This window comes from Cupressus sempervirens, chromosome 2, assembly GCF_028749045.1.
Source record: "Cupressus sempervirens isolate cs-2001-9-10 chromosome 2, ASM2874904v1, whole genome shotgun sequence".
In the NCBI taxonomy this organism is placed as follows: domain Eukaryota; kingdom Viridiplantae; phylum Streptophyta; class Pinopsida; order Cupressales; family Cupressaceae; genus Cupressus; species Cupressus sempervirens.
In genome coordinates this window covers 396,120,216-396,147,230 of record NC_143119.1, presented here as the reverse complement: position 1 = coordinate 396,147,230, position 27,015 = coordinate 396,120,216, and the positions used below count along the sequence as shown (strand labels likewise).

General features: G+C 35.6%; 1 protein-coding gene across 9 annotated transcripts in view; it reads right to left on the bottom strand.

The window, feature by feature from the left end:
* The window catches only part of LOC149572805 (bHLH transcription factor RHL1-like), a 60,665-nt gene extending 35,402 nt beyond the window's left edge, over window positions 1-25,263 (bottom strand). For 2 of the 9 annotated variants that reach the window (XM_089813882.1, XM_089813887.1), the window contains exon 1: window positions 24,923-25,168. The gene's annotated coding sequence lies outside the window, so the exon portion shown is untranslated. Of the gene's footprint in view, window positions 1-24,681 lie in introns of all 9 variants that reach the window. The other 7 variants (XM_089813885.1, XM_089813880.1, XM_089813878.1 and 4 more) reach the window with 6 other exon arrangements.
* Window positions 25,264-27,015: the final 1,752 nt, after the last annotated feature.

The following is a 27,015-nucleotide window of genomic DNA, read 5'->3' as shown; positions in this document are numbered from 1 at the left end:
ATGGATACAATATCCCATGAACTTTGGATGTTAAAGATCTAACCCAAATAAGGTTCAATCTCCCAAAATTGTTCACGTGTAGCAGTGATGCAGGAGCATCCTAGGATTGTTGGCAATCTTGCATGTTGGAGGGATTTTGGCTTTAAGTTATGGACTCAATCACCAAAGGAGCGGTGTTCGGTTGTTAATGGGCATAGTTTTGGCTGAGGAGCTTCGCAAAGCAGCTCGGCATACACTGTGGAGCTTGGCATACTCTTTGGAGCTCGGTATGCTCTAGGAGCACAGCATTGCTTACGGTTTGGCTGATGCTCGGCTTAGTTTTCTCTAGCACTCGGCTTGGTCTTGGTTCCTATTGGTGCCAAGTTGTCTGTGAGCCGACTTTTGGCATTTAATTTATGTATGGGTATTTAATTTGTGTTGTAGCCAACTTGTGGCTCAACATATATTTCATGTAAGGGATTTAACTTAATTTGCAATGAATTGGGCTGACTTGTGGCTTAGTTGGGTATAAGTAGGGGGTTTTGTGGAGTCTTTAGGCAATATTATTATCTTCCAGCTTGGACAAGAGGATGAAGGGTAGAGCTACGGCTTGAGAACCAGAGGATTGCTTGGTGGACCTGAGGGTACAAGTGTGGTTCTTCTTGGTGTTCTTATCCAATTGTGGGTTTGGACTAGCTAGGATTGAGATTTAAGTTGGATCTAGTGGGATCTTGCAAAACTGATATTGTAATTGTCGTTTGTATTTGGCGCTAACCCAGTAGGCCTTACAGCCGGGCATATTGAATGTAATCTGTTATTTTATGAATAAAAAGTTGTGATTTGGTATCAAATCTTGCATTATTGTTGCTTGTTATTGTGTTTCCGCTGTGTGGTTATTTGCTAGGGGTTTGGACATCACCATTGGGGATTCTCCTGCCTTGCACTACATCAAGCAGGATGAAGAAAGTGGCAAAAAAACCTGATAGCAAAGGAAAGGCTAAAGAACTAGTGGGACTGGACTCTGACAACTCGGATGACAATATCATTGTCATTCGTAGGCTTTAGTTTGGCAGCTGGCTTATCTTTCAGGTTGATACAGTTTTAAAATATAGTATAGTCACTTTCATAATAGAATAGAATTATGTCATCTATCTATATATAGGTTTTATTTAAGTCTGTATTTTGAAAACTCTATTTTAAACTTTCAGTACTATGCTTTCACGAAGTATGTGTATATTTTGAAGGCTTTTGAATATGGACATGTGAAATACTATTTTTATATAGCTTCTAGTTTGTATCAATGTGATCTGCTTTATCTTTTAAACTTGTTTGACTGTAATCTCTGATAGGATCAAAATAGAATAGGGATTTAGCTTATTACTACAAATTAAGGAATTCTTAGAAATGCCTTTGAGTGTATATTCATGAATGTAACTTCATTATTTAAGACGAAAGTAGTTAGGAAACTAACCTTCTAAAATTCCTTTCATCTTCCATAACTTTATAGATGAAGCATCAGTTATAGGTAGATTTTGTTTATCTTCAATTTCGATCTCAACGTTGAGGACAGGGTATGATGGTTTAACTTCCTCTAAATTGATTAATTAGTAATGGTGACACCTCAACTCCCAATTGGTTCCTTATATATTTATATTCTCATTAGTTTCAGAGCATAATGTGTATGTTCATCAGTATGGATACTATAATCAAACTTAAAGGACCTAACCTCCAAACTGCTTTTGAAGGTCCCATATTGGCAGAAAGGTTTAGAGGAGGTACTTCTCTCCACCCACTTTTTGGTGGTTAGCGCTGTATTCAGAATCCTTGAGAAAAAATTCATCACTTTTTCGGATAAGTATTGACTAAACAATGAAATTTTTGTTTGTATTTATAGTCATGGCGATTATGATTGAGTCTGATAAATTTAGCATTAGTACCCTATGTAGATGGTTATTTAAACTATCTGGCAGACCTAAAGAAAGTGATATCAAATATTACTGCAGACCTCACCATACCTCAGCCCTGTTTCTATGATGCTATTTTAATTAACAGACAATCTGTTCCTCTTTATCCCATTCTGACTCTCTGAGCCCTCATAGGCTCATTGATTGGCTTCAAATTGTGCAAAGGAATCTGGATTTTCTGTTTTGATTACATGTGAGAATTCCTCCTTTTCCAAATTGGATTGAAAGATATATAGTGGCAGATAGAGCGGGTGCCTGGGAGAACAAAAGCTCCACTACTTAGAAATGCTAGAAGATGCTCTGAACATGCCCAGTTATCATCAGGATGAGGTAAGGGATTTTCTCCATCGATATGAAATTCCGAATAACGTAAAATTGTGTATTCGAGGATTATTTTGCCTTCAAATCTCAAATTTGATAGTCTGTCCTTACAATTTTCATAATCTAATGTGTGATAGTCGTTTTTTGAACAAGTATTCCTTGATTTCTTGCAATTCATACTCATGTATATATCTCCTGCTTTTTTCCATCAATACAAGTTTGGATTAATATAGTGAGCATTTGAGGACTGTTAGGTTCAAATCGGTTAAGCCTGAAAGTTAACGTATGAGGAACATTTGAATAAGCATTCCTCAATTTGTGGAAATTTATAGTCATGTAAATATATTTACTCCAGAATAAATGAAATTGAATGAAAATGTAAATGATGGTGTGCCAGCACTAAAACAAAGAAAGTATAGACTTAGAACATCACAGTATTTATAAAGAAAGGTTATAGTCGTAGTAATTTTAAAACAAATAGCCAGGATAGTATACTTTGAAAGTATTAGCGTGGTTGATTTTATTAAGTTCGAGTATTTAAAGTGATAATAAGCGGCCTAATTTTCAATGTTTTCATCTCCCCCTCAGAATATTCTTTTTTAGGCCTATTGCAGCTAGTTGCTTTGATTATTCCTTATGCCTCGATGTTGTCTGCAGCTTATGCCAAGTACTCTGATATTCTTCTTTCCTACCTACTTGTCAGGCATCTTTTGACTTGTTATTGCTGCCCCTTCCTAGTTTTGTTAGCCTGCAAACTTCATAATCTACCCTCCTCCTCCTCTTCAATGCATTGGGTCTCTATCTGATAGCAGAATAGGAAGGTATTGTATGTTTGTGAAGCAGAAAATGATCTCAAACATAACAATATCCCCCTGTTCTCTATCATGCATCTTCCCCTGTTTTTCTCAGTCTTTTTTTCCTGTGGTCCTTCTCTCTGTTTTGCTCCTCTTTAGAATTTGTTGTTAGCTGGCCATGTCTGGTTATCCTTGCTTAATATTTCTCCTTCTCCCCCTCAATTTGTGTTCTAATATTCCTTCCTGTTCTATGACTGTGTGTTCTGGATAATCTGGAATTATATTATTTGAGATTATCAGCATACACATACATAGGCTTTGCGGGTTTTTCTATCCTATTTGGTTGGTCTTTCTCTCCCCCCTTCCCGTCCCTTTTTCTATCTCATGCGTCTTATTTGTCTTGGTTGTCTTGTCATGCTTTTTGGCCTAGTCACCTTCCTTGTTCTTAGTTCCTTTTCCTTCTTAGATTAGTAAGGCTTTTGAATGTTGTTTAGAAGTTACCTATAGTCTCTCTGATTACATTTTTCACCTTTCCTCCCATTGTTCTTTCTCCCTTTTGTTTCTGATTTTTCTTTCTCTAGGATTCTCCCTGCAGCCTTTCTCCCTTGGTGTTTTCTCTCCTTCACCCTCCATTAACTTTTCTCCTGGTTCTGTCTTAGATAGCCCTGATTGGTCCTTTTGTTTTGCAATATGGCTAGCCATTGCAATTCTTTGATCTAGATCGCTTAAAAACTTGAAATTAATCATCAAATTCAAGACAGCTTGGATTTTCTCAGATTTTCCCTTGGCCCTCTTGGGTAAAAGGATGCATCCCCTTTTGTTATTGTATCCTTAGAATTGAATGGTGTCAAGGATAGAATAATTTTGTGGATCTATCCATTCTCAAGATTTGTGGTGGTTGGTTGGCTGATGTATGTGACCTCCCTACTGTTCAGTTTCCCCCTCTGGAGATCTAGCTCTCCCTGTCTGTCTGGAGAAGACTGGTATTTTAAGTCCCTCTAATTTGAGTAGATGACTAGAAAGTAGATAAACATATTATTCCAAAAAAAAGTAAGAATAAGGAAAAGTTTGCATCTAAGTTCCCTTATAGTAGAAACTCACAAAGGACGCTGAATGAAGGAGTTTATTTATTTGTTCATTATAAAGGAAAGTTTAAAAATTTCTTCGCTTTCAGATGAAGGATTGATCCGGATAATTATTCTTATTAATGAAATTAATATAACATGTTTGAGAAATTTTATAATATAATCACTAAAATGGATTAAAATAAACAAGCTCTCTGTTATTCTTTTTCAAAAATACTAAGAATGGATCTTAGTCAAAGCTCAGATTTTTTCAGGAAGCGTCAAAAGCATACTCAGAAACACCAATAAAAGCATCAAAAAATTCAACAAAGGCAATGAGATTAAAGTTAAACACAAATTTGGCAATCAATTCAAGGATCAAAGATCCCTATGTACAATATCTTGGCCCTGTGCCTTTTACCAATCAAAAAAATAAAATTATTAGTCATGCACGTCAAGGTATATTACTTAGTTGTTTTTCCTTTAAATTCATATCATTTTTTTTGCCTTTTTCTTTTACTTCATTTTCATTATTTGCTTTATGTTTTTGTGGTTTTCTTGGGTTATTTGCCTTTACTCCCCTTGTCCTCTATGCATATAATCTCTCAGTCCCAAGGACCAATTTGGTCTCTGTAGACATCAATACATAAATTAAATCAAATTATATTCCTGACATTTCTTCTCCCTGCCTTGACCTTTTGGCTTTTAACCAAGACAAGCACTTTGTCAGCTGTTGCTTCTTCAGACACAAGCATTGATTCTAGATCCTTTTGTCCAAGAACAGCAGGAACAGGTTAAACACTATACACGTATAATTATTTCCAGCATAATTTCATCAAAGATGGCACATAGCATCACTGTGGCATAACCATATAGTATATTCCTCATTGTAGCTCCTCTGGAACAGAACTGAATATTGCAATGGCTGTTCTCAGTGAAAATCCAGTAATATGGAGATAAGGCTCATTGTGGAGAAAACAAGACAGCTGTTTCCAACTGTAATCTAACAGATTCCCCAGTAGCATCATTTTGAGCATGTTTCCGTAATGGGAGCTGCAAACTATCTTGGCTTCCATGAGCACGTGTTGCTGGTCACTGCAGGCTTGCTATCATGTTGAGCATAGCCTGCTACAGGAGATGAAATGACTGGTTTCCAAAAGTCATTCTGATGTGTTTGACTAATTATTAATGTTCCACATCAGAAACAACACTGGAAATAGTAAATACTGTTCAGAACGTCTATACTTTGAGGTTGACACTTGCATGACTCAATAGCACTAATGTCATTATTAACAGTCAAACTACAGATGCAATTTCCTGGTCCTCCAGCACCACTGTCCAAAGATGATCCATCAGCAAGACCATCTCTTCACATGAAGATAGAATATAGTGAATAAATTCATACATTAAAAAATTCAGGATTTATGTTACACTCACTCAGGAAAGACAAAATGCAGAGTAACTTATTCTTGGAAGTTAGATAGGATATAAATTGCATCTTTTATCCCTCTAAAACAATGTCAACTCTATTGACAGTACAGATTTGAAACCCTAGTTGTCAATACGTATCCAGTGACTGGTCAAGATGGGTATCAGTCAGATGAAAATCAAATCATAATCTCAAGATCCTCAACTAAACTGAATAGCACTCAAGATAGGTATCAGTCAGATGAAAACCAAATCATAATCTCAAGATTCTCAACTGAACTGAATAGAAGCCATCTTGAAAAGCCTAATCTATGTACAAACAAATGACATTTTTGGAGTCTCCTTGCTCTTTGAAATTGAGACTGCATCTTTCTCTGGAATTGCTCAATCCCATCTTCCCTCTACTTTGATTGTTGGTGCAATTTGAACTATATTCTGACCACTTTTGTGTGTTTCTTTGGAAATTTGCATAATCCTAAATCAAAACGTTTGTTCCGCTCCTCTTCATCATGTTGTGGAGAATTGCCTGCATGCAATGAAGGCAGGAAATAGCAGTTGCAGGTGGGGATATGTGAATGGAAGAACCCTTCCCACATGTCATCCTACATGATGTTGGAGTGGAACAGATTCCAGACTAGGAATAAGGTCCATATGATGATGATCAAAGGATTATAGAATCAACCGTTGTAGATGTTGGATTGAATATGTTGAGTACCACTACCACACTTACAGATCAAATATTGGGTACCGCCTTCAGCCTCACGTGGAGATTGCCACAGTAGTTATGATCCTCTTGCTGAAGATCTACAAGATCGTGCCATCTCTTACAATATAATCGACTAGCATATGCAACTTAAAATATCCTAATGATTATTATTGGAAATGTTATTGGTAAGCAATGATTAGCATAATGAAAAGATATTGAAAGACTCGCACTCCCACACAATACCGACATTGTATATTGTGAAGCCCGTGTTATCACTTTGTACCAAAGTTTTAATCTCTATTGAGACCTATGATAGAATAATGATCCAAATCTGAAGAGAAATCTGATACTAGTGACATTCTATTTGACTTGGCAGTTAAGATATTCACATCAGCGACTCATTGACTTGTGTTGGCATTATGGTTCCTCCCATATTTGCATAATCCATATTTATTGTTCGACAGCTTGTGTTGAGAATGGAGGCATGTTTCATTGGTGAATTTGATTATATCTATTATCAAGAAATAAAAGGAACATTGACAATTGTAGACAACTTACCAACCATTTCATAAGATGCAAAATAAATAATCATGATTGATCAAAGCAATGCAGCTAATAATTGTTAGAGTTTATTAAGGAATTGATCCAAAGAAGCATACAGAAAGCTCCATAAAACAAAATTAATATTCATTGTTCAACGACCTAAGATGAGGTCAGAGGCCTATTTCATTGGTGAATTCGATTGTATCAACAAATAAGAGAAACATCGACAGTTGTGGATATTACGAAGTAATTGGAAAATATTTGTTTCATATTAACAGTGACCAAGAGACGAACAATGTTTCCTTAGGAAACAATTGTAAAGAATAGAAACATTCTATTCTAGAAACAAGAAACTAAATATTAGAAACATTCTATTATTTACAGGAGACTACAATAGATAACCATTAGATACTAAACAGAGATAATAGAAACTATTTATTATCGTAATACCCTCCCTTAATGGTAAATCTATCCAGAGCATGAAGCTATCAAAAGGCATAAAAGGCAGATTCTGTCTACTCAGTGTCTTCCGCACTATTCGGTATGAGTTGTGAACCAGATTGCTTAGATAGGGTATCTAAGCGCTTCCAACATTCAACCTTCATGTGCCCATACTTGTGGCAAAAGTTGCATTGAATGTTCTTTTTCCCAGAACCTTCTAAAGCTGGAGCAGAGGACCTCTGCTAAGAAGACTATTGTGAATGAGACTTGCCCTCATCCTTTTGAAAGATTCAACAACAAAGGCTTTCTCTGTGGAGGGAGATTAGGAACTGCAACCAAACTATTTTTTCCCCCAATCTTGTTGAAGCAAAAGTGTGCAGAGATCTATGAACTTCAAATCAACACTAGTAGAGGTGATGTTGAGAGTCTCGAAAAAATGCTCGTAGGACTTGGGTAAACTCCTAGGGGTTATGACCACAATGTCCTCTTCCTCCGTCTTGCGTCCAATGGCAAGTAACTGGTCATGGATTTCCTAAATCCTATTTAGGTGATCCTAGAGCAATTTTCGCTCATCCATGACAATAGAAAACAGAGCGTTCTTGAGAAAGAAGGCTTTGTTTTTGTCTGAAGTCTCATGAAGTGTCTTGAGATGCTCCCATATCTCGGCAGCTGTCTCACTGGATGGAATCTGAGGGAGTTGATCATCACCTATGGATAATTTGAGAATCATCACCACCTCCCAATTATGCTGATCATATGAAATTTGATCAGGACCAACTTTACTAGGTTAAGTTGTAGTACCCAGAACCACATGATCATTGTTGCAATATTCGAAGTTCGTTAGCATCTGTTGTTTCCAATTGCCATAGTTGCAACCGTTGAACTTCTGATTTCCCTCGAGCAAAATATTAGTCTAAGATGTCATAGCACATTTTTCAATGGAAAAGCATGGAAATATATGAAGGCACGTACTTCAAGGCAAAAAAGCGGAAGACCCAAAAAAAATGAAGAGGTACCCAAAAGAGAGCTCGGAAAACCCAAAAAGAATATGTTGTCGGATTCTAGATCTGTTGGCCTCAAAAACTGAGGCACGAAAATTGAGACAACCCGAAAAATAGATGACAACCCATTTGAGCTCTTGAAAAACCCACCAAGAATTTCTAAACAAATTTCAGATTTGGTATAGAAAATTAGGGTTTCGATTTGACCAAAAAGGCCATGGCTGCAAAAAAACCCCAAAATAATGATGAATTTCCAAAAAAAAGTTGGTTTTGGATGCAAATCAAGACCATAGGTTTGTAAAAACCCAATTGAGCTCTTGAAAAACCCACCAAGAATTTTTAAACAAATTTCAAATCCAGTATAGAAATTAGGGTTTCAACCAAAAAGGCCATGGCTACAAAACAACCCAAAATAATGACGGATTTGCAAAAAAAATGTTGATTTTGGACGCAAATCAAGACCATAGGTTTGTAAAAACCCTATAGGCATCCAAACACTGCAAAAAAAAGAGCACTTTTTTTTTTAAATGGTAAAATACAAGCCATAATATGAACCCTCAATTTTCAAAGAAATCTGGATGCGAGTGGCAAAAAAATTTGGGGATCAATTGCAGAGAAATGCCACTCAACAAACCTCCCTGTGAACAGCGGAGAATAACCCTCGATTTTCAAAGGATTTAGTCATGCTAGTTGCAAACAGAAGGGCCTGACTTTGCAGCCCAGAAAAAATCGCGAGTTGCTGAAAAAATCGCGTGATTTTTTCAGCAGAAAACCCTAAACGAATCAAAGGTTTTGGAAGTAGATATGCATTAAAAATAATTTTGAAACTAAAAGGCAAATAACTTCAACCAAAATATTATAATTATTTTCGAAAAAATTTAGAGTATTGGCTCTGATACCATATTACAAAGTAATTGGAAAATATTTGCTTGATATTAATAGTGATCAAGAAATAAATTTGAACAAGAGACCGAACGATGTTTCCTTAGGAAACAATCTATTCTAGAAACAGGAAACTAAATATTAGAAACATTCTAATATTTACAAGAGATTACAATAGATAACCATTAAATACTAAACAGAGACAATAGAAACTATCTATTATCGTAATAGTAGATAATTTCCCATGATTGATCCAAGTGATACAGCTAATAATTGTTGGAGTTAACTAAGGAACTGATCAAAACAAGCATATAGAAAGCTCCATATATCAAAATTAATATTTCAAGCAAGGTGTGTTGTATTATTTCTCCACAAGCCTTCATTGAAACAAATACAACTATCTTTTATTATGATGAATATTTATATGGGTCTGTCAATAATCTTGGTTTGAGGGCTTCCTTCTTATTTTTGTACAAGCCAAGTTGACTTCTATGCTCATGTTGAGCCTAATGGGTGAAATGCAAGTAGATTATCATTGAGTTCATTGCAGATTTATCATCAGATTTATTAATGCTATCGAACTAGGCAAATGAATACACACAAAATAGAGCTGATGAGATTAATTGACAAGAACTATGGTATTTATATGTCGTATAAAGCAGTTGTCATTAGTTGGTCACTAGCGACAAGGATCACCCAATTTGGTCAATCTTTGTTGCTCATCACTACTTCAATTGACAGTCTAGTGGTGATGGGAATGAATGTCAGCCTTTGCCTTATTAAAGGGTGATTTTGTAGTTAGGAAATTTACAAAGGATAAGGATAGGCTTTGTCAAATCTCAATAGAAACAAATGAATTAAGTCAACCTAAACTAATCCAGAATTAATGATTCATTATTAAGGATTAAAGAGACACAAGTTCTAGTAGAAGACTAAATGCGCTGATCAGCAATCCTACCTGAGTAACAGGCAAACACAATAATAACTAATCATTAATTATGGTCAAAAACAAGAAAAGATATATTAATGTTAAGGATGATAATAAGAACTAATGATGATCTAGCACTGATTAGTAAAGCTAATAACCACTATTTACACATGGATGAGGGATCGATAACAATAAGAATAACGATGCAATAGATAAGGTTAATATTTAGAAAGATATGATTAATGATTGTCAAGTATGCAGAGATGATTATAAGTACAAAGAGATAATAGGAAGTATTTTTACTAGAGTCTATTGACTCTATTCACTCATGTAAGACAATAAAAGAAGGCAGTCCTCTTCATTCTTTTAAATCATTACTTGACATTTATTCCATCTCATCAAATCAATAAAAGTCACATTCCAATATTAAATGTCAGAGATATTTATTGCATCAATCTAATATTTGATACCATATATTGTTTAACTTATAGGTTGTATGATCTAAGAATCATCACATTAGAAAGAATTAATATGACTAAATTGTAGATCATAAGCTCTCATTATCACATAAGTGGTATCTGTTAGAATGTTGTCATTGATGTCAATGACGCAAAGACAAAAAGAGAGATAGATGAGATATTATTAGCGATGCCAAATTTATACAAACAAATTACTCATTGATGTTAAGGGGACATGTTGAAGATCCAAAAGGAATAGCGGCAAAGTTAAGTTCTTTTCATGAAGTGCATGATAAAAGTAAAAGCCACAAGGAAGGAATGCTTAGAAAGGTTAGATATACTCAAGGATGGAACAAATCAGATATACAGTTAGTATGGCAATAACAGTTAAAAAGATTCTGATTAACTACTTCACAAGAGAACTGTTGTTACACAGGACAAAGTCAATCCTACATTAATGAAGTACAACAGATGAAAAACAACAAATAAATTGACCGTGTTTTTGGTTTCATTATTATAAAGAAAGTCTTGGAGTCTGCATCAACAACCTTTAAAAGACACTTCAACAATCAGTGTTGAAAAGAAGCAAAGTTGGAAATTAAAGAGTTTATCAAATTTGGCATATCGCTACTTCTTATGAGGTGTTGTGGGTTTCATATCAAATCTTGTCTATGTCATCCTGAGTTTCCATGAATGAGTCAGCAATGAAGATGCTACAATGGAGTCAAACATATATGCAGCAAACTAGCACAGCAATGCATATGAGAGTCGAACAGTGATCCTGCATCGTGGAATCTGAAGTTGTGGTGGCATCTGAAGTTTGAGGATAAAAAAATTCAGGCAGCTTATGGAGCTTTCTAATGAATGGTTCATAAGGCACAACACTTGGTGAAGGTTTTGCAAATGGGGTTGCAAGCTTTGGGTTTGACCATGGAGGAAACTCCGTAGTTAAGCGCGCTCAGGCTAGAGTTGTACAGGGACGGGTGACCTCCCGAGAAGTCCCGGTGCTTCACCCCTGTGAGCATCACCTAGATCCAATGAGTCCTAAGTGTTCCATTTATTCTCATGAGAGATGGACTCATGTTGAATCACTACTCATGAAACATGGATCAATGAGTTTGACTCAAAATCACACAGTTAAATCCTGATAGCAATATCACAATTTGACTTGCTGTGGAAATTATCTCCTACTTATCAATTGATGAGCTTAAGGGGCTTTCTAATGAGTGTTTCATAAGGCACAACACTTGGTGAAGGTTTTGCAAATGGGGTTGCAAGCTTTGGGTTTAACCATGGAGGAAACTTCGTAATTAAGCGCGCTCAGGCTAGAGTAGTACTGAGATGGGTGACCTCCTAGGAAGTCCTGGTGCTTCACCCTTGTGAGCATCACCTAGATCCAATGAGTGCTAAGTGTTTCAATTATTTTCATGAGAGATGGATTCATGATGAATCACTACTCATGAAACATGGATCAATGAGTTTGACTCAAAATCACATAGTTAAATCCTAATAGCAGTATCACAGAGTGGAAGATGAAAAGAAGATACTGAAGTGTAGAAGTATGACATAGAAGAAAAAGTACATGAAGCAGAAGAGAAAGTGCAGAAAAGAAGAGAATTAAAAAGTGTGAAGTTAGTATGATAATGGGAAGTCAATAATAAGATGCGAGAAGAGTATGTAAGAAGATGAAGTAAGCAATAGGAAGTTGATGAGTATGAATGAAGTAAAATGAATAAGTGAAGTCAGCATAGAAGAATGAAAAGAAAGAAGAATCAAGAAGGGTAAAGAGAGTCAAAGAAGAAGTGAGTACTATAAAAGTATAATAAGAAGATATATATTCAAATGTATTGAATCTAATATATTGATATACATACATATATATATATATATATATATATATATATATATATATTTGAACGGTATTAAAATATATAATCAGATTAAACCTGATATATATATATATATATATATATATATATATATATATAGATTGATTTTTTTGGAGGCTGACTTCAAGACAAAAGAAGGATGTGTGCTGAAAGATCTATACAACGATAAGAAGAAGATTTGTGTGCTAAAGTGTCCATCATCAATTGAGTTAGCAACATTACCAAAGTGAAAAGAAGTTGTGTGCAGTGGGTCGGTGCTCACAAAGACAACAGTGGGGGTTGGTGCTTCTAGTAGGTCAGTGCCTACGAAGTGTGGGAGTTGGAGCTTCCAATGGATCAGTGCTCATAAATATAGGGGTTGGAGCCTCTAGTAGGCTGGAGCCTAGAAATCTTTGTAAAATAACAGTTTATAGATAAAGCAATCATTTTCCATGGCTTTCTCTCGCATCAGGTTTCCACGTAAAATCATAGTGTCAATGTTCATGTGCATAATTGTTGGTTTCAGCATTTAAAGCTATTTGAAGTTACTTGTGTGGATAAAAGTTTTAAATTGGCAAAATTATTATTACACTGATTCACACCAACACCCCCCCCCCTCAATATAATCATAAATCGTGTGCTCTTCAGTATTGACTACCATCAGTATAAGTTTTACAAAAATTGAATTCGTCTACTATGGAAGAATGAAAGTGACTTGAAATTGATCTTATGTTGTCAAGAAGACATGACCTTGATTGGAGCAGCTTATATCAAGAAGGATGTTGATAAACATTTTCTTTTGACTAATGAGATAAGTATTTTCTCATTATTATATATTGGGTATTACCTTTATTTATTTTTTATAAGAGCTAGTTGCCTTGTTCTTTTCTTTGGTCCTTGAGGTTGTTCTTGCAGGAAAAGAAGAATGGTGCATTAGGAATACTGATGAGGCATCTCTGCAAATGATGGTAGCATATGAGATTATGAAACAAAGACAAGGGGCTCTTCCATCGAGAGGGAGCAGACTGTGAGCAGATTTTGTTCAAACCTCAAGATGGTCACATAACTGTTTGGTCTAGGGCTTGACCTTATGACAATAGGACCAAGGTGGTCTTGGATCTAGCATCTTCAACTGCATGTGAATCATGTCAAATGATAAGAGTCTCTTGGAGCAAGATATCTTCCATGATTGGGAATCTGGGACTATGTGAAAAGGGTATCCTTTCGCGATAGAGGGAGCAGCTAGAGGATCTACTTTATTTTGACTTCCAAGGACCTTGGTCATATTGACTCAGATGGAGTAGAATCATATCAAGATGTTTTCTCTTGAGATCAGTTTCTTCCAAGAGAAGGATATCATAATTACTGGAGCTTGAGCAACAGAGGGAATGCCAAAAAAAAAATTGAGTATTAACAAGCTCATGTGACAGTATAGCCTGTGTAACTCCTTGTTTGATCAACTTCAAAATGAATTCTATTTTTCTAAGTTACCAATTTGAAAGCAGATTCCGAAGCAGATGCGGGATGCGGAATTTTTTTTTTTTTGGGGTGGGGGGGGGGGGGAGGGGGAAGGGGGAGATGCGGATATGTATATGTATATACATATATACATACATATATATAACATATATATATATTTTTATTTTTTTTTATTTTTTTTTTTATTTTTTTTAATTTTACAGTTATACTATGTAATATCTATATCAATATGCAAAGAAATAAGATAAGTAATTTCAGTCTTTATTCTTACCTTCAAGATCAAAAGATGATCTACATTATTTGTTCACAAATAGACATCTACAATGTGCAGAGGCTTAGAAAAGTGATTAGAATATATGCATGCAACATCATTGCCTCCAAGGAAGTCTCGGTGCTTCACCTTTGTGAGCATCAGCTAGATCCAATGAGTGCTAAGGGTTCCATTTATTCTCATGGGAGATGGATTCATGTTGAATCACTACTCACGAAATATGGGTCAATGAGTTTGACTCAAAAACTACACAGTTAAATCCTGATAGCAATATCACAATTTGACTTGCTATAGAAATATCTCCTACTTATTAATTGATGAGCTTAAGGGGCTTTCTAATAAATGATTCATCAAGCACAACACTTGGTGAAGGTTTTGCAAATGGGATTGCATGCATAGTAGGTTTAACCGTGGAGGAAACTCTGTAGTTAAAAGTCTCAATGCTTCACAGCTATGAGCATGACCTAGATCCAATGAGTGTTCAGTGTTCCATTTATTCTCATGAGAGATGGATTCATGTTGAATCACTACTGATGAAATATGGGTCAAAGAGTTTGACTCAAAAACTACACAGTTAAATCCTAATAGCAATATCACAATTTGACTTGCTATGGAAATTATCTCCTACTTATCAAAAAATGGGTATTTATTGCACCTCAAATTTGTCAAGGAAATATTAATCAGATAATCGAAATATCAGAAAATTATTATATGATCGATCTCAGACAGAACAGATAAGCAATTGATATCAAGTGAACAATAACAGTTATCGTTGATTATCTAATCATATAAATAATAAGACAGTAGACTAGTGTCAGGATCGGAAGGAGGCTAATGTAGATTTCCTTTAAATTGCAGCATGTCTTCTTCACAAATAGGTATCTACAATCCTACCACTGAGTTTGGATTCCTCTAATATAAATCTTGATAAAACTTAAACATTTCAGCACATTTAACTCAGTTTGAATTGCAAATGCAATGGAAGTGAATGACATACTAGCATAAACAGCACAAATCACCATTATTAATCATCAAGAAGAGTGCTATGTTAAAACAATGCATTTAAAGAACACTAAAGGCATCTTCATCTAATGATACAGAAGCTCTTTTGTACAATTAAAAGGAAGATGATATCCTCATGCTGCTTCTAGCACAAAACTGAAAATAATTCTAATTAAGATAATCAGAATGAATAAGACAACCTCTAGAAGATGCGTTCAGTAATACTGTTGAAAAGCGTAGGGGAAGAATGGACTTTAGTTACATCAGAGGATAAGAAAGAAGGATTTTAGTTGAAGATGCTTGTGGATGCTCTTGGGTGCCACCCGAATGCATCCAAATGTTTGTTTCAAGCATCTGGATGCATCCGAGTGCCTATGAGTGGTATTCGAGTGTAGGCATATGAATGCATTCGAAAGCCTGTAAGTGCCATTTGGGTGGCACACACAGGGCACCCTACCCTAATGCCACTCACAGGGCACCCATCTGCTTCCAGCACCTGTCTGTATCCGCTTTTGCCTCTAGCCTCCAAGATGTCGCATTGGTATCTTAGCTATTTTTTATAGTAATCAAAGCAGTGAAAATGATGATCTTATTAAGAGGGATTCTCCATTCAGAGGGAGTTTGACGTTTCATCATAAGCGACCTTGGACGAAGACATTAAAAAGTTGACATCTATTTAGAGAAAGCCACATCATCATGAAGAATTGTTAATGAACCTTTCTCTGTGAGGGAGAAGTTTGAGGTACAATCTCTAATCAATGCATTCTCTCTGTGTAGGAGAATTGAGTGGTAAGCCCTTATTACCATCCTTTGATATGGTGCATGGTAGATATCATAACAACAACACGTTAGAGTATATGGTGATTTTCTTATACATGTGATATGAATACCCTTGTGAGATGACAATCTCACAATGATAAGACACTTGTATATTGTTATCTTCATTGTGAGGTCATGATCTCACAATGAAGGTTCACGTCTCATAAAGTAATTTGCATTAATTGTGTATATTTCCTAAAATCCATTACAGTGGGTAGTGCATGTGATGATACCTGACAACATGACATAGTGGTAGATATCTTAAATCCATTATGGTGGATAACACATGGTGATGCCTGACAACATGCCGTAGTGGTAGATATCTTAAATCCATTATGATGGGTAACACATGTGGTGCTACTTGACAACATGCCATAGTGGTAGATATCTTATATCCTTTATGGTGGATAACACAGATGGTAATATCCGACAACATACCATAACCCATTATAGTGGATAGCACCGTTAGCACATATGGTGATATCTGACAACATGCTATAATGATGGGTATCTCTAAATCCTTTATGGTGGATAACACATGGTGATATCTAAAGACATGCCATAAAGGTAATCTTTTAAATTCATTACAATGAGAGACTCTTGTAATAGTTCCCGACGACATATCATAATGGTAGAAATCCTTATTCTTTATGGTGGATAGCACATATGGTGATATCTGATGTTATGTCATAAAGATAATTTCTACATCCACTATGTTGGATATTGTATTAGTTAATGTATTTCCACCTAATATAAAAAGCCTCCCTTGCTAAAGAGAGAGTGTTGAAAATTAGCATCAGGAGGACAAATATAAGTTATCAAGAGGGTTTCCTCCCTAGCTAAGAGGGAGTGTAGATTTTGTTGTAGCTATGGTCGAATTCATTTAGGTCCACATAGATAACATAAAGGTCGTGGTTAACAATTATTATATTATGGGAATGACCCCACAATGTGATGGTCAAGTCACGAGCCTCATTGATGTGAGGCCTATTGTTTGAACCTCATGTCGCCCCTTCAGATTGTTGTTGACTGTCGACCGCCACATGTTGACTCACTGCCTGCATGGAGACTTGTGTTCTTGTTGTCGCCACCCTTTGCACATTGATCCCTACACTACCATTACACAAAAAAGGTGCCCTCACACAGTATGGAAGTGATTGATTCAGAGGGTGACTAGTCTCAATATCATACCTAGTGACAACTAGCGTCCTACAGCATGCCCTTCACAAATCGTGCCCACGTCTTGGGAAATGAACCTGCATTCAAACAAATGCCTAACCAAAATCTCACTTCATAGACATCAACACAAAATAGGGAGGTATAAGGTGGTTTCAATGGAGCGATAAGGAGGTAATTTGTGGAGATAAGGTGGTTGAATGGAGTGATAAGGAGGAGCCATAAGGAGCTCATGTGGAGGGATAGGGAGGAGCGATAAGGCGATGTTGATGGTATTGGGTGTGAATCTTGAGTGATATGTTCTTTGCGTAATTAGATGTCGACAAGATACACTAGGGGGATAAGGTCCCCCAAAATGTGATCCCACTGGTTCAAAGCTCTAGTCAAAAACGATGACCGATCAAAAAAACAATAATTATATTATATATTACATGAAATTGAAAATATTATTATTATATTATTATATAATAATAATTATAGTATATTAATAATTGCTAGATTATATAATTATTATATTATATCATATAATTACAATTATACCATAATGAAATGTGGTGTCCCTTGGTTACAGGGCTACAGGGCACCACCAACATATATGTAGGAAGATTAAGTCTTTCTCTAATATAGATAAATATACACATTCTGAAATTTTCAATAGATGCAAACTCCAATATTCACCATATCTTCCACAAAGGACCTGTGATGTATTGCCACAAAATGACATAAAATGCATGTTCTAGGTTTGTATTGCACTTTTCAAACTTTTCCAACACCTTACAAACGATCTTCTATACGATTCTGAGCATGTAGCATGATTGTAACAACATTCTTAATTTCACGATTCTTAATTCAATGTAGTCAAATGCTAATCAAAGGACCACAAATAGCAAGAATTAACTACCAAACAATAATAAGCATGTTAGGGTGAACTTGGAAGGAGGGGTCCACTTTAAAATTTAAAGAGTTTTATAAAAGAAAAATGTTTATTTTTAAATGTTGATGTTGCATATCTCATCAGGAACACCCATCTATCTCAGGGACTTCCAAGGCGTCCCCCACCATCTCCAGGATGTACAGGTGTCCCCAAAAAGAAATTCCAAAGTCCCCAAGTTTTTGTGATGATTCCTGTGAATTTTTTTTTTAAAGGAGGGTGGGGTGGGGGCATCCCCTCCTAGCTGTCCCCAAGTTCCTAAAATGTTTCCAATACGGTTTCCAATAGGAGGATGAGGAATTTTAGGTTGGGGACGCATCCTCGATTAACACTATTAATTACTAATATTAAATTTTACATATGGCATTCTAAACATATATATTATTATATTAATACATTAGAAATATTTAACTTTAAAAAATGTCAAAGCTCACTCTGGAGAAACTTTCCAATCAATAGATTGATGCGGGATCAATCACTCGATACAAAAAGCCTACTGCCATCTTTGGATGTAATGAAGATATAGATTCAAGGAAGACTTTGCTGATTGAGCTGAAAGCTATTCACAAATCCACTATTTGCAGATTTATCACTGAAAGTCATTGTTGAAAGCCATTGCGGCTCACAAAACAAATACAATGAAAATCCTTAACTCATGTCTTTACTAAAGTCTTTTCGTTTTTTACTTTTTCATTTTTAAGAATTCACTATATGACTTTTCTGACCAATTCATTTGCAGAGAATATGCGACAATTCCTTTCATTTCGAGCATCAAGAAGGAATCCTCAAATCTAGTGCTAGTGTCATCCAAACTAAAACCGACCACTAAAACTATTAGCTTCTCGATTCAATTGTGTATGATTTTTTAGTATCAACGTTTTGGACTACACTCTATGATCCATCATCAGGATGAGAGAGTGAAGGAATAGAAAAGTAAAATGTGCAGACTCAGCCTCAGAAAAGAGAAATAAGAAGGGATGGGTAGAAAAGAAAACACGCTAACTTCTTATTTCTCTTTTGTGAGGCTTTGTCTGCACATTTTACTTTTCTATTCCTTCACTCTTGCATCTTGATGATGGATCCCAGAGTGTGATCTGAAACATTAATACTAAAAAAGCATATGTAATCGAATCCAAAAGCTAATAGCATTAGAAATGGATTGTGTACATACAATAATATTGACCGGTAAATTCCAAAGAACTTGGAGGGAACTGAGTGAAACTGTCAAATTGTGGTTGTAAAACTCCAAGGGATTATGGTGGGTCTTATTTCTAGTGGTTACAACCACTCCACCTCCACTCGGCTCACTTGATTATTTACATATTTGACACCTTGATAAGCATCATGTGTTCTTTAATTTCAACTTGCACACACAATTAGTCTTTGTAGCTCCCCTTAAAATAGCTAGTAGATTTCTCTAATTTGATTTCAACCAAGATGGCTTATCTAGTTCTGTACACTTCGTCACCATTATGATCATTTGGAGCTCATGACATGAATAGTCTTTAAATTTAGATTTTCATTATTTTTTATCTAAGAAAATGTCCCCATTATTATTACATTTTCAACATTTGAGCATCAGTCCTAAATCTTTTTAAGACTAGAGTTCATCATCCTCTACTCTCACTGCATTTTTACTTGATATTCTAGTGTTTTAATTGTGCCTTTATCCCCCATTTGATAGAGTCCATTTCACAATCGTACAATTTGTTTGTTTTACTGTCTTCAAAAAAAAATGGACATTTGCTAAAGTCAAGAGCTATTATAATTGAAATTCCCTAGTACTCCACCGCATTCTTCGTCTATCTGACTTTCAATTTACGTTTTAAGCACCATGAATTTACTCTTTCAAATTGTACTTATCATCTTCATAATTTGGCAATTTTATGGTTTTGCCTAATTTGAACTCATGTCCATTTTCTTATCTCTCTACTTATCTTTCTCTTTTCTTTTGGAAAAAGTTCTGCAACTCAACATCCAATATAGTTGATATATACCATAGAATTTTAGTGTTGCCACCACCCCAAGGAACTCTTAGAATACTTTCCTTAATTTCTTTACAAATACTGTGGCTTTTCCAAATTCATATCCTCATATCTGAACAAGTATGGGTTGGGGGAACAAGAAGAAGCCATGTGTGTATTATTGGTTTAAATTTGTCCCCCGTTTGTAGTTCAATCTTCTTGTCTAGTTATGGATGTTTGATTTTGGTCCTAGGTTTTATTACTATTTGTTTAGTCAAACAAAGTATGCCATCTTTCCTACTTAGTACTAGTTTCAATCCTCTCAACAATCAATTGCTCTTTGGAAAACAACATTGGTAACAATAAATCTTGCTTCATTTAACATAAAATGGCATAAAATCCAACTGTTAATAACATGGAAAATAAAGAAAATAACCGTTCAATAAAAGTTTTTGAAAGGTAGGCAAGAGCCTACAACACAGCAATAACTTGTGAGCCTCTCATCGGGGAGGTCTTGGGTTCGAAACTACTCAAGCTTAACACATAATAATAATTAATCTTCACAAATAATAATAAATAAATGATGAATAATCAAGGTTTCGGTCGATTACCTATCAAAAAAAATTAAAAAATTGAAAGGTATCTCGTTTGTGTTTGCAGTTAAACATAGAAGTGTCCTTAAAACCATTGGGTAAAGCAGTTGCAAAACTAAGGTGAGCCTCCCTCTACCCTCTCTTAAAAGTTGAGCCTCCCTCTACTGTCTCCTTGGTGACCAAAAAAACTATGCAATTGGACTTAGATAAAAAAGAACAAGGACTCAAAGGGTGCCAAAGTCTCCATAGTATTATTTTCTTTGATGAGTGAATTGATTTTGTTTGGGTGAAAAAAGCTTTGGTTGAACATGAATTTCTACATCATTTTGCAAAAGGGTTTTTTTTGTTTTCTTTGTTGTCTCCAAAAATGATAACATGCAAAAAGTTGGTGAATGTTAAAAACTTCTAGAAAGTTGGATAGCCCATGTCCAAGTACTTCCCATGAGACCTTATGCTTAATTCAAAAGAGCTTGTTTTGCAGTTGGCTTGTAGGTGGATTGAAAACTGCAATGTCTCTCCCCTTGTGGAGTTATTGCTTCCTCGTGTGTTGAAATCTTTAGGGAATGTTATAAAAGTTGATGATACAAGGTGTTCCATTCCTTAAATAAAAACAAGAGTTATAATCTCTTGACCATCTTTGTGACTTCCTAATTGTGTATCTGTTGAGCTTCATGGTATATCTTTCTCATTAAAATCCAATGAACTTGGTAGTAGCATTTCTTGTTTTCTTTGCACAAATTATAAGCATATCAGGAATAAATTATGCCCTCTATTAAATACAGGTCCCTATAAAATAGACATTAAGCCTGACTTAAAATCCTATAAAAGAGAGAATGAAGATTGACAAGAATGGTAAAAACCTTGGGTAGAAAACCTTTGGCCGAGAGTCTCAAATGCTTCTAGGGGAGAATTTCCATCCTACACTTGCTCAGGTCGATCATGTAATTTTTCTTACTACAATACCAAATAATAATAATGAAATGGCGAACAACAATACTTTTAAGAAGGTAGCCCACAAGAAAAAGCACTCTTCCTTCACAATGTTGTTTCCAAGAAATGGAGGATTCTAATAAAATAAGTTCAGAAACTTTCAGCATGTTCATTCCTTGTAAGTTAATACCCATTCTTCAATGCCTTCCTCTCTGAGCCTGGATAAACCAGGTAATAAATCTAGCATCTTCTCTCTACTAAAAGGCATAAGTAATTGAAGCGCTCTCACTTTAAGAGGCAGAAGGTTTCAATTCATTAAGAGCTCACAACTAACTGTAATGACCATTTCTTGATCAAAAAAAGGAAAACGGTCTATACATAAGAGAGTAAATGCAAAGTCAAATTGCATTACCCCACATCTATGTAATTCATTAGGCACTCCCCAAATAAGCAAATACATGTAACACAACATTGATGATATACACAAAACATGAATGATATCATGCCATCACTAATTGACTCATTAACACTCAATCATGTCACCTTGAATCATTGCACTCACTATTGATCATGCCATACGCAAGCACCTACATTCTCGTCTTTGTGCCTCAAAGAAATAATAAGGGTCACTACTCCTTGAGAAAGGACAAAGAATCTAATCATAGCTTCTTATGAATATATCACTATCCATTGCATACCTTGTGTTTTCCCTTACAATCTAGCACATTGTCAAGATGACTACACGTGGATAGACATCCAGTTCTACTTCACAAGCAACCATGTGAATCTTGATGATTTTCCATAGCCACACAAGCTCCAAGAACTCTTCACTTACACACCAATCTCAGCAACTCTATGTGCAACCACACAAGGTCCAAGAACTATTCATTTACAAATCAATCCCAACAAGTCTTTATTCAAATAATGCAACCCTAATAATCATTCAAAGTCAAATGTTCTATGCCAAATCTGTGCAATTCATTAGGCATTCCCTAAATTGGCAAATAAATGCAGCAAAACATTGATGATATCCGCACACCGTGTAGACTATCATTCCATCGACAATTGATGCGCAACACTCAATTGGCTCACCCTAAATTGTTACACTTAGTATCAATCATGCCTTGCGTAACCACATACATTGTTGTCTCTATACCTTGAAGTACACAATAAGAGTCATTACTCCTCGAGAAGGACAAATGAACTAAGCATAGGCTTGTAACAAGTCATCGATATTCCATGTACACCTTGCATGTTCCCTTTCAAGCTAGCACAATGTCAACAGTGACTTTGTACATAGATGAAAACCTAGAAGCTTTGCTTCACATGCAACCAAGCTAACCTCAAAGATTTTTCACAACCAAACAAACTCCAAGAGTTCGTTGCACACACAACAATTTCACCAACTCTCTATGCAACTACAAAAGCTTCAAGAGTTCTTGATACACCACATCTAGAAGTTCCAATGGCATTGTGCAACACCATACATACTCTACACACTTCAGCCATCCACCCCATCACACATGCTTTATGCTTTCATCTAACTACAAATACATATGCAAGACATGGCATAAGCTCCAAAAAAGAAACATCAGCATACACGTGCCACACTTGGTGGGCTTTCATACCATAGGAAATGGTTCCATATATGTTTAATATTTGGCACCACGCATGCTCCATGCCACAAGATATGACACCATCTAGATTTGACACATGATGACATTCTATTCACACATTCCACATGACCATACACATTGGACAACTAATAACATAGACATGGCACTTAGCCATTGACCATATATAAGTACTTGCACTAGACATCTTGTATAGGCACACAACAAACATGAGAATTATCAGCATGCTCCATGCATCTGGTAACACCTTCATCAGAATCTAGGCAGATCATAAAGAATGCATTACATGTACCTTTCCTAATTGGGGGGATACACCCTCAGCCTTGGTAGCTTTCTATACATACGTATCTTATCATGTGCCTTGAAAAGAAGTAAGTTATTTACTAATCTCAAATCATCTCTGTAATATTTTTTTTGTGTCTTATCTTGTAAGATTCTAGTGCATATTGTAGGATCTATAACCCTGTATGGCCAATTCTCATCCCTTACATAAATTATAAATTGTCTTCGACACATCTCCTGTGCTTGGCACCAATAACCAAATTCAAAACATACTTTTCTAGTAAGACAGCGTACACAATGACTTGTCCACTCTGCAGGCAAGGCAATAACCGTAAATCATATAATCTGTAAGACTGTTGGGATACACTATCTCAGCCACAGGTACGAAATACATCTTGAAGAGGGCTACCACAACTTGCAGTCACTGAATTCCTCACATTCTCAATGAACGGTCTAATATTAAAGTTCTAGCAAAAGACAGATACGCTGCAACTATGGAAACCTCACTCGACAAAAAATACTCACCATCGTAGCTGAATGTCAAAATGCTTTTAAAAAGAAGATTCAAATAACCAATCCCATTGCATAGCTTGTCTGTAAAATTTCTACTGATAGAGAAACTCTCGGTGGTAGTAAAGATTTTATTTTGCTTATCAAGGCATGCCACCCACTCTGACCATCAATTAGAAGACAGCGTATATCTGTTCCTCCTAACCACGTCTTCCCCAGTATTTAACATCAAGCAGAATGAATACAAACCCCATGTGCAATAACTAATAACATTTTATAAAACTTAAATATTCCAACGGAGTCTCAGACTGAAGAGGATTAAACAACAAAAGTAAATCGTAGTGAACGAAGTAGAGTCAAAACACTGAAGCTCTCACTATATGCCTTCTTAGGCTTCTTCTCGAGAAGAGCACGAACTGGATGGTAAAAATCTCGCATACTATATCCGACATGCTTTGGAAGCCAGTAAACATTATAGATCCACTTTAACAGCGTTAGCGGCCAACACCTAAACATAACCAAACAACCCGTGATCAAATTCAAACGTATCGTATATGTACGAGTACGCGTTTCTGCGGGTATATGCACATATGGACTCGCCTCCATGAGATATTTGAAGGTTTGGCACAGACAAAACAATGATTTGCCAAGGAATTCAACATTTACCCTATTGGAAAGGAAAGAAGCCAAAGAACTGGAGGACTTGTAATTACATTTAATGGTGGCACGATCGACCCTTGGAAAGAATCAACGGAAAAACCTCCAAATTATGTCCGGCCTCTCCTATGTGTCTCTTCAAAAGCATCTCACTCGGTCAGGATGCTTGTTGTTCTAAAAACACAGACTGTTTTCATCTAGCAGCCTCAATACAATTTCTACATCTACCCAAGGAGGAAAAGGAAAAAAATTTAACAGGAATTGATGTTAATAGCTGGGAACGAGCTAAAAGCGTACCGAGAGGAGCGTTTCGCTGTAAGTTTTTGGTCGAACAAATCCTTGAGCAGCTGGCAAGAATCGAACCAGGGTTTTAATGCTCACTTTCCCCAAAAGTCGATACAAGTAGTACACCGCCAATAGTAAATTTAACTTATTCGGTAAGAAGAGGATCAAAATTTCTGTTCATCAGAACATATTCTGTGTCACATCATGCCAGCCTGGCGTAAACTAGGAAGCGCTCCGGAATGAATGTAGATATCATACCTAGTCTTGGCACCGGCTACCGGAGTGTGTCAGTCCGCCGTTCCAAACTTCCATGGGATGCTACGTCCAGTCAATTCTGACATGTCAGTTCTGTCAGATTTCTTACCGCCCCTAAAGGGTAGTTGTAATTTTATTTAGATTATTATGTTTATACTAGCTATTGTATTTGTATTGTGTTTTTTTTTAATAGTTCCTAATTTTTTTGAATAGTTCTTATGAATAGTTTCTATTCTATAATATTATTATTTTTTTGGATAATAGTTTCTATTCTATAATATTTTTTTTTTTTTGGATAAGTAAAAAAGTGATAAGTTTATAATTACATATAAAATAATTTGTATTATTGAAAATTTTAAATTTTAAAGTAAAATGTTTTAAGGAAAATTTTAATATATTAGTTATAATAGAAGATAAAATTAAATCTCACAAAGCAAATTTACACTATTATCGATAAATAATAATAAATAAATTGACATTTTATTAAAATCAATTAATACTATAACTTATTATATTTTAAGATTTTAAAAAATTTTAGTATATAATAATAATAATTAATTTAATTACGTCGTAGGCGTTTCTTCTATGAAGTTGAGAGGCTCAGTTTGACATCCAACGGTTGACAGCCATTGAGAGCAAATGACTACCATTAAGATGCTTTCAACCGTTGATCTTTTTGGTTTTTCAAATAATGGCTTGAGAAATTGCAGCATCACTATAGCAGTGAGAGGATGTCCAAATTGCATGCACTAAGCAACTTGACAGGCATTGTGTGGAGATATTTAAACGTTTACAGCGTTCTCACTAACACCAATGGGATAGCTATTCACATTACGTTTTTGCCGCCGAAGATATTGACTACGTCACCGGTGGCTTTTGTCTCTTTCTGAGTTTAATAAAAGGCAGTTGCACTAACAGCGATGGTGAAAGAGCCCTTGATTCTTACGACTCTCATCGTATTTAATTGTGTAATGCTGGCACTTAATTAATACGGAAATTACAGCTATGGAAGGAGTAGGGATGGACTGTTGAGCTTGTCATTATGGTCATTCATCTGCCAGAGCATAGAACAAAAAGACCTTAAACTAAATAATTTAAATTCCTCTCTTGCTTGCGCAACCGAATGATGCTCTAAAAAGTCCAGACTGAGCAATAATATTTAACAATATTATACACTTATATTTAATAGAGGGAGCACACAGTCCCTCATGGTTTCTCCCTTAGTTTCTCTTTCCGTTGTTTATTCTCTGTTGTGTTATATTTTCATCAAGAGAGATGATCCCCTGTTGGATGGCATTCAAAGTGTCGAGTAGCTGGAAGCTCTCGGGGAAAATTTCAAGGGCTTCGGATTATTTTCTGATTACATTTCAGAATCAAAATATTCTAAAATTGGCAAGCGTTGATGAAATGTACGAAGTAGGAGGCTTCCTCAAGAACATGCCCTAGAGTTATAAATTACATGCTTTTCGTGATTCCCACTGTCCAAATCCAAAGCTACATCGTTTTGCACTACAACTTCTTGGCAAAAACTTTCTCGGTGAAGACAATAGAGATGTTTGGAAGACATGGCAAAGAAGTTAAGGAAGGTTCCTTATATACAAAACAAACACTGAACCTCCTACGATACCCTTGATGCTCATTATATGAGAGGAATTTTTTAATGCTTTTTATAAATTAAACTGGTATAAAAATCTAATTAGTATGAATATTTTACGTTGATTTTTTTTTAAATAGTTTTATTTAACATGAATATAATATGTTAAATTATTATTTAAAATTTAGTTTTGTAATTATGATAATTTGAGACAAATTTAATCATGGAAAGTTTACAAATATAAACAATATAAGTA